The sequence below is a fragment of the Pinus tabuliformis genome, chromosome J (genome assembly GCF_031772625.1).
Source record: "Pinus tabuliformis cultivar Carrire ecotype Pingquan chromosome J, CPIR1, whole genome shotgun sequence".
NCBI lineage: Eukaryota > Viridiplantae > Streptophyta > Pinopsida > Pinales > Pinaceae > Pinus > Pinus tabuliformis.
The window spans coordinates 1,288,066,571-1,288,076,749 of record NC_142295.1 but is presented as its reverse complement, the minus strand read 5'-3'; positions in this window follow the sequence as shown (position 1 = coordinate 1,288,076,749).

Genomic DNA, 10,179 nt, shown 5'->3' with positions numbered 1-10,179 from the left:
TTAACATAATGTCTAACGATTGTAACAAAGTATAAACTAATTTAAAATTTTCATACCATTTAAAGAATTTGGTGTCATGTTTCTTGAACTCCATTTTCCTTGGATGCTTCCTTTGAATTCTCACTAGATTCATAGTCCATGGTTTCTGAAAATAAAGTAAAAAAGTATTATCACAGTTTCGAATTATTGAAGAAAATATGAATTTATAAATACTATAACTACTCGCATCATTATATGTGTAACAAAATGAACAAGAACAATAACAAGTGTAGAACTCACAATAATAGCTAATCAAATGTAGAAAATGTGTTAGATTTCCTCTTAGTGCAAACTCAAGCTCCTAGAAACATTGTAGAATGAGAAATCTAGCAAGTGCTAGATTTATGTCCACCATAAATACAAGTATGTTTCCGACAACAACATTGTAGAGTGTAAGAATTCTAGATTGTGTTAAATTTTCTTCCAACACAAACACAAGCACATTTTAATTTGAAAGAAATCTAACACATGTTATATTTCCTTTGAGCATAAACACAAGAACATAACAACATTGCATGACTAAATAAGTCTAATGTGTGATAGATTAACAACATTGCAATGTAAAATAAAATCTAACATGTGTTAGATTTCCTTGTAGCCCAAACTCAAGCACATAAAAACATTGTAGAGTGAGAAATCTAGTAAGTGCTAGATTTATGTCTACCACAAATACAAGCACATTGCCAACAACAACATTGTAGAGTATAAGAAATCTAGCTTGTGTTAAATTTTCTTCCAACACAAACACAAGCACATTTAAATTTGAAAGAAATCCAACACATGTTATATTTCCTTCTAGCAAAAACACAAGAACTTAACAACATTGTAGGACTAAATAAGTCTAATGTGTGCTAGCTTAACAACATTGCAATGTAAAAGAAAATCTAACACGTGTTAGATTTCCTTTTAGCACAAAATCAATCACATAGAAACATTGTAGAGTGAGAAATCTATCAAGTGCTATATTTATGTCTACCACAAATATAACCACATTGCGAACAACAACATTGTAGAGTATAAGAATTCTAGGTTGTGTTAAATTCTCTTCCAACACAAAGACAAGCATATTTGAATTTGAAAGAAATCTAACACATGTTATATTTCCTTTGAGCACAAACACAAGAACATAACAACACTGTAGGACTAAATAAGTCTAATGTGTGCTGGATTAACAACATTGCAATGTAAAATAAAATCTAACATGTGTTAGATTTCCTTTTAGCGCAAACATGAGCACATAGAAACATTGAAGAGTGAGAAATCTAGCAAGTGCTAGATTTATGTCTACCACAAATACAAACATGTTGCCAACAACAACATTGTAGAGTATAAGAAATGTAGCTTGTGTTAAATTTTCTTCTAACACAATCACAAGCACATTTAAATTTGAAATAAATCTAACACATGCTATATTTCCTTCTAGCACAAACACAAGAACATAACAACATTTTAGGACTAAATAAGTCTAATATGTGCTAGATTAACAACATTGCAATGGTAAAGAAAATCTAACATGTGTTAGATTTCCTTTTAGCGCAAACTCAAGCACATAGAAACATTGTAGATTGAGAAATCTAGCAAGTGCCAGATTTATGTCTACAACAAATACAAACACGTTACCAACACCAACATTGTAGAGTATAAGAAATCTAGCTTGTGTAAAATTTTATTTGAAGACAAACACAAACACATTTAAATTGAAAAGAAATCTAACACATGCTATCACTACTACACCAAGGGCACTTTTGAGACATTTTTTTGAGACAAAAAAAATCTTTTGTCTCAAAAAAAATCTTTGGTCTCAAAAAAAATCTTTTGTCTCAAAATATCATTTTTTTATTTTAGTTATTTTATATTAAAAATTAATATCAATTGATTTGTCTTAAATATAAACTTTAAGACAAAAATAGGTTGAGACAAAAATATTTTAAGACAAAACGTTATATTTAAGACAAAAATAGTTTAAGACAAAAATATTTTAAGACAAAAGTAGTTTGAGACAAAAATATTTTAAGACAAAACTTTACATTTAAGACAAAAATAATTTAAGGTGAAAATATTTTGAGACAAAACTTTATATTTAAGACAAAAGTCGTTTGAGACAAAAATTTAAAGACAAAACTTTATATTTAAGACAAAAATAGTTTAAGACAAAATCATTTTAAGACAAAAACAGTTTAAGACAAAATTATTTTAAGACAAAAACAATTTAAGACAAAATTATTTTAAGACAAAACTTTATATTTAAAACAAAAGCATTTTGAGACAAAAATATTTTATTTGGATTCACATGGATGCACTACTAGTTCATTTAGAGAACCTTTGTTGATGTATTATGGTTCAAAGGTGTATGTAGTTGGTGTTGTTTTGGTTATATGCACTCCTACTTAATATAAAAATGATAAACACTATATATTTGTGTGTAAATTATTTGGATTCACATGGATGCACTACTACATGGAGGGGAATTTTAAGACAATTTTTTAAGACAAAATATTTTTTTTGTCTTAAAATTTTCAATATGACGCACTAGTAAAAAAGGTAAAGGATTAGGGGTTCATCTTTACGCTATCGATGGTTTCTTCGGGAAGTAGAGCGATGGAGGTTGACAATAAGTAAGGATATTTAGGGCAATGGAGGCCGAAAACAGAGCTGTGTGTCGTGAGAGGAGTGATGGAGGCACTTTCGAAGAACGTTAATAGATGGTAACATAGTTGGAGTACTTTTCGGGGTCTCCATCGATTGTGTTTTAATATGTGTTTTTTGACTGTTTTATTTATTTTGAACGCTACTTATATCAGTTGGTTGTTGTTATTAGCACATTGTTGTGCTAGATTGGCAACATGGATTAGATTCACCTAGAGGATTGTTAAAAAATCCAGCAAGAAATTCTCAATTTGATTTTGCCTTGATTAAATTGAGAAAATTTGAATTTCCACATTAGTAGACAACTTGGATGCAATTAGCTGCAAATCTACACCATAATTTCTACATCGTATCATAGCAGGATTCACATTAGAGCAGGAATTTCGAATTTGTTTCTCAGGAGGTTCGAATTTGCAGTTCAGTGTAGCAAGATCTCTTAAGAACTGAAAATATGACCTTCAATGGGCTAAGGCTAGAGTATTCCTTGGAAGGAAACTCTAATTTCATTGACTAGAAGGATCACATGGAGGAGGTATTTGATGAAAATGGATTGCTAGAATACATCAAGAGAGATGTTACAAAACCAATAGAATCTGATGCCCAAAACCTTGCTCAGTGGAAGAAAGTTGTAGCCAAGGTGTGGATAATAATATTGGAGGGAGTATGAGACGACATTGTCAGCAATCTCCATGGGAAAGAAAATCCTTATGGAATGTGGAGGGCACTCACAAATCTATTCTAGAAAGGTAGTGACCAAAAAAAGTTGGTGCTCAAGGATAAACTTTGAAATATCAAGATGTAGAAGAATGGCTTTATCTTGCAATATTTGAGGAGGTTCACAAAAGTTCATGATGAGCTTGCAAGAGTTGGTGTTACTCTTTCAAAGGATGACTTGGTAAGAATATCCCTCCTAGGCATTCCCAAGATATGGCATAACTATCACAATTAAGTGAACGGGAGGGAGAAACTACCAAATTGGGAACACTTATGGAATGATTTGGTACAAGAGGAAATAAGGCAGAATACCAGAGATGGGACCTCATCCAAGGGCAAGGATGAAGAACACTTTGCATTGTTTGAAAAGGGAAAGAAGGGAAAAGGGGAATAAATCTCAAACCAAACCAAAATCCAACCAAGGGAGAAAGAAGAAATATTTGTCAAAAATTAAATGCTTCCATTGTTATGAATACGGGCATTATGCCATGAAGTGCCCATAGAAAAAGACAATCAAGAAGACCTTAGGAGGAGCAGTGGGTGAAGCCTTGGATTTATAGTTTGACCTTGACTTTACCCTTATCGCATGCATGTCCAAAATAGTGACGGGGAGCGTGTGGTACTAGGACTTAGGTGCATTGTTCCACATGACAGGGTGTAGAGACATTTTTAGTGACTTGGAGGAGAAATATCTCAAGATGCACATCAAGCTAGGGGATGATGGAAGGTACAACATGACCAGTATTGCTATAGTCACCTTTCAAAGGGAGTTAGGCTCCCCTCTCAGGCTCAAGGATGTCATGTTTGTTCTAGGCCTAAAGAAAAATCTCATCTCTATTGCAGTTTTGGAAGACCGTGGTTATGACGTGATCTTCAACAAAGGAAAAACATTCCTAATACGCATAGCCATGATACAGGTGAAGAAGATCGAGGTTTGTGTGAAGAATCTATATAATTTAGATGTGGAAGATTGTGTTGCATTAAAAACTAAGGAAGAGAAAGTGTAGGGCCATGATGTAGGTGAACTTTAGCACATAAGCCTTGGCCATTTGCATCATGGCACCTCAAATATTGTACAACAAATATCCACTAGCCTCCCTAAAGGAGCACTTGAGCTGTAGGATGTATGTAAAGGATGTACCTTGGGGAAGTACATAAAATCCTCATTTCATGATCGGGACAAAAAAACGCATGAATTCCAAGAAAGTATCCACTTTGATGTCTGTGGACCTTTCTTGATAGCCTCCACTACCTGACACAAATATTTTGTCCTTTTTATTGATCACTTCTCACATAAGTGTTGGATCTCTTCATGAGGAAGAAAGATGAGACATTCTCCAAGTTCGTAGAATTCAAGGCACTGGTTGAGAAAGAAACCAGCAAGAAGGTGAAGGCTCTCAGGAGCAATAATGGAGGTGAGTATGTGTTGAATGAATTTAAACATTTGTGTGAAAGAGGGAATTCGACGAGAGTTGACAACACCCTGCAACCCACATTAGAATGGAGTGGTTGAAAGAAATATCCATAGCATTTTGGAGCAATGAGGGCGATGTTGCATAACCAAGGCCTACCTTTACATTTGTGGTTTGAGGCATGCAATACAATAGTGTGTTTGTAGAATTGAATTTCTCATCAAATGTCTCCAAAGACTCAAGGAATAAGATTTAGTTGACAGCATAATTTGGGGTATTTGTGGGTTACACAGAAACTCCCCACAACTAACATGTGTACTTTCCATCACTCATAATGATAGTTGTGTGAACGGATGTAAATTTTGATGCGGAGAAATCTATGTGGTGCTCTCTTGAGAGGGAGATATAGATGCCACCAAAAGATGAGATTTTAGCTCAAAAAGAGGAACCTCGGGAAGTTGTAGAGCAATGACAAATTGTGGAGCAGAGAGCGGAGACATTCAGTAAAGAAAAATCTCCAGAGAAGGCAGAAAAATAACCAAGGAAGTTGATAGACTTGTGCAGGATGCGAGGGAGAATGTGGGATATCCTTCAAATTTGCGTAAGCAAAGGAGGTCACCTAAGAGGTACACTGGATACATGGCTCTTATGACTGAGCTTATAGAGATTGAGCAATCCTATTTTGAGGAAGAAATAGAGCAACATGTATGGGTTGATGAAATGTTGGAGGAATATGAATCCATTGTAAAGAACCATGTTCGGGAAAAGGTTCCAAGAACAACAAATAAATCAATAGTGGGTTTTAGATGGATCTTCAAGGTGAAGCAGGCAACAAACGGAAGCATAGGGAAGTATAAGGCTAGATTTGTGGCCAAGGGGTACTCTCAAGTTGAGGGAATTGACTATCATGAGACATTTTCTCTTGTAGTAAGGTACTCATCCATTAAATCAATTCTTGGTCTGGCTATGTAGATGGGGTGGAATATCCACCATATGGGTGTAAAAACAACATTTATGAATGGGGTTATTAAGGAGGAGGTGTACATAGAGTAGCAAAAAGGTTTTGAGACATTTGATCAAGAGTCTCATGTGTGCAGACTCAAGTGAGCATTGTACAATCTCAAATAAGAACCTTGTGCTTGGTACACCAAGATCGATAGTTATCTCACCGGTTTGGGCTTCACCATAAGTGAAGCAGATGTGAACCTCATCACATATGGATAGAAGGCAAATTTCTTATTATTGTCTTATATGTTGATAATTTTATTTTAACTAGTGATGAGCCATTGACCATATCTTACAAAGAGGACCTTGCAAGGGAATTTGAAATGAAGGACACGGGTCTCATGCACTAATTTATCAGGTTGGAAGTATGACAAGCTGATGGGGAATTATTTGTCTCTCAAGGCAAGTATGAAAATGAGATACTACAGAGATTCTACATGGAGAGTTGTAAACCCATGGAAACACCTCTAACGAATAACTAGAGGAAGGAGGATGCCACTTCAGGTGAAGTGGATGCTACCATTTATCGATAGCTAGTGGGTCCACTCTTGTATCTTGTGAACAAATGACCAGATATGTGATGTGCAATCAACGAGCTAAGCCAAACTATGGCTAGGTCAACCAAACTATTTTGGAAGGGAACTAAGCATGTTTTACAGTACCTCACAGGCACTACCTAGTTTCGGCTATGGTACAGACGAGCAAAGGGAGTGAAGTTGTGCAGCTTCACGGATGCAGATTGGACACGAAGTCCATTAGAACAAAAGAGTACATCAAGTGTAATTTTTAGTGTTGGTTACGTAGTTGTTTCTTGGTACGACAGGAAGCAAAGATCTATGGTGCTCAGCTAGACAGAAGCAAAATACATGGCTACAAGTCAAGAAACATGTGAGGCGACATGGATGAGAAAGATACTTGTTGGACTATTTGATCAGATGAAGGATCCAATTGCGATGATTAGAGTTGCATCAATCTCTCTGAGAATCCTATATTTCACTATTGATCCAAGAATATAGATATGCAATATCACCATTTACGAGACTGTGTCTAGAGGCAGATGATATTGCTACACTCCATTCTAATAAAGGAGTAACATGTTGACATTTTGACAAAAGATTTGTCAAGAGGGAAGTTCAAATTTCGTAGGTGTAAGATAGGGGTGGTTGATAATCCCTTTCTTGCAGAGAGGGAGTCTTGAGAGGTGTAGCAAGAAATTCTCAATTTGATTTTTCCTTGATTAAATTGAGAAAAATTGAATTTCCACATCAACAGACAGCTTGGATGCAGTTAACTTGTGTGACATGGCTTGTGTCACCTGGTTTACTCAGTAAATTCGAGTTGGATGAGTTAGAGTTTAGTTAAACTAGTTCCAACTGCTTGAGGAACTAGTGGAAGGCCAATTTTGCAGTGGGACTTCAGTCAAACTCGGTGATCATCCAATTCACTGATCAATCAACCTAAAATATCTAATGCATGGAGAATTCTAGTTCCCCAGCTGTGGTGAAGATTCCAAGGCAGTGTATCATCAACTATAGACTAGCCTTGAGTGTACAGGTGTTGCATGCAGTTAGATGATCAACTTTTGGAATTTCGCAATCCATTTTGTTAAAATTCCTAAATAATAGGGGCTTAATTTCTCAAGGAATTGCACAAGGAAATATGGCCTCAAGCAGGGGTAGAAATTTACTAAGTCTAGGTTAGAGCTTCTCAGTGAGTAGAGAGACAAGTCATTCACTTGTAGGTTTTTCTCAGTTGAGAAAATAAATTGCAATACATTTCTATTGATCATATTAATGCAAACATACATTGGGGTTTTTAGTATATTGTTTTCCCTAGGAAAATTTTTGTGTGCATGTGTGTTATTTCTTATTGCATGTATGAAATTTTTGTTCTAAATTGTGAATTACCTTCCAGAGAGCATTAGGGTAGGTTTGTGTCCTATGATTTTGATTAAAACTTCATGAGTAGTTGCAAATCTACACCATAATTTCTACAAGGATGGTGGAGGGAAATTATCTATGACAACTTTTGCAAGAAGAAGACGTTGAGGATAAAAGATTGGATTTTGGAAGAATTAGTCACAAAATCCACAAGGGTGGTAATTTTGGTTGCAGGTGTGGAGGTAGAATGATTAAATGTAATTTTGGCTGCAAGTGTGTAGGTAGACAAGTCATAGTTACTCCTTTGATTTTTGTCGATGATGTGTTACTATTTGGTAGATTGACCTATTTTGATCGATTTCTAGACTCCTTATGAATAATATTAAATATCATATGATTTCTTCTTACCTAGATGGTGCATTGATACTGGAGATTTATCATATTTTTGGTGTTATTTCCACTGCACTGGATTCAGATTTTAAATATCTTAGATTTATACTCCAACCTAATTGTTATGGAATTAAGGATTGGAGTTGACTTATAGAGAAAATGCAATGTATACTTTTATCATGGGTATACAGGTGGCTCTCCCTAGGAAGCAAGTTGACTCTAGTTCGAGCAGTCCTTCAGAGCATCTTTGTATATTGGCTTCATATTTTTGCTCTGCCTAAGAATATCAGTAAATGTATCTTTCTAGCTTCATCTTGGCATGGGACAATTTGTGTCATAAAGGACAGAGTGGGCCTGGTTGTTGTTTACTCTGTATGGAGGCGATGGATGACCATACTCATCTATTTCTTTGATTCTCCTTATTAAAATCAATTTGGAATGTTGTATTTAATATGTTGCATTTACAGGCAGATTAGAACTACTCTTTTGTGGTTTATTGTATTAAGGACTGGATTATTGAATATAAAACATTTGGGAAACTTCAAATATACATTGGGGTTTCGACCCAAAGAATGCATTACTGTCCCAAGCTCCTTTGTTGTGATACATCCACCTCCATCCTTGTAAAAAAATCTAAAAGCCTCCCTGAACTTAGACATAACCTCCATCCCATATTCCTTTAGTAGATAAAACCCTTCTCTCATTTTCTGACCATGCCAATCTACCCTCCATCCCATATTCTCTCACGAGCCCTGTGTAAACCACCATTTCATTCAAGGATGGGGATTTTGATGCCTACTCTAACCATATTTGTTAGATAGCTTCCCCATTTTCTTGCTTATGGTTTCTTGAGTTGGCCTCCTCTAAATATTCCCTACTCTCCTTAAATTATTTGGAAGGTAGTCCTTGGCTGTTAACCCCATTTTATCGGAGATCCTTGACATGTCCCTTGAAATTTTGATTCGGCCCCATGATCTATTTTATGCCAGTGAGTCGAAAGCTTTAGATTTCTTTTCCGCATATTCATTCATGACCAAGCACTATACCACTAGTTCTAAGAATCTTGTGGTTACTATCACCACAATAAATGTATATTGTATTTTAGAGGAGATAAGAATTGTATATTTCCCTTTGGGACACTCAAAAAATATTTTGATGCACCCTATTTCTCTAACACTCTAGTCTACTTTATGACCTTAATTCCCATTCCATGTTCATCCATGTGGATGCACTTTATGATGTTATAGGACAACCTAATGTCCTTGTCAACTCCCTCTCATATTCCTTGCCATGTTTTCTAGGACTTGTGTAGCCAACAACAAATTTGGGAGATGAATGACAACAAGGTAGAAAATCAAGGGGTTTTCAAGTCATTTATTTAGGGTTCCCACTAGAATAATCCCACCATATGATCCACCCAATCCATAAATTGGGGTTTAGTTCTATTTCAATTAATTATTAGATGATCATGGTGGGTCATGATTCCAAGTTAAATGTTATGACTCTTCATAGGATATTATTGGAGATACTTTAGGAGACACCTCTTTGGCTAAAGGGTTAAGGAAGGATTTTGACTTCAATATCAAGACATCAACCATATCCTCAACATATTGAACCAACAATCAAGAAGACAACTGAGGTGAAGCATGGGCATCCTCTCTCGCCCATGTTGTTCAGGATATATATCAATCTATGAATGCCTCTACACTCCACCAACTGTGCATCAATAAAAATTTTGGTTTCCCCACTGTCCACCAAGATGGATACACGTTGTCCCTGCATTGTGCCTCTGATTGCCAAAATTTCAAAATTGGGATTTTCCATGTCAAAATTTTAATTCAAGATTGACCATGCATTGGAAGGCCATTAACACAATATTAGGACATAAAAAATGAATAATTGACACAATACCAAATACAATACATACATTTAGTTTTATCTCACAAGGTATCTAGATGCTAATTGAGCAAGTTCACACGAAGAGAGAAAGGCAATGTCATGATACATTGTTCAATTTGTAATCAAGAGCATTATCTTGGATAAGGGAGAAGTAACATTTAGTTTCTTTCTCATATACAAAGGAAAAATTATGA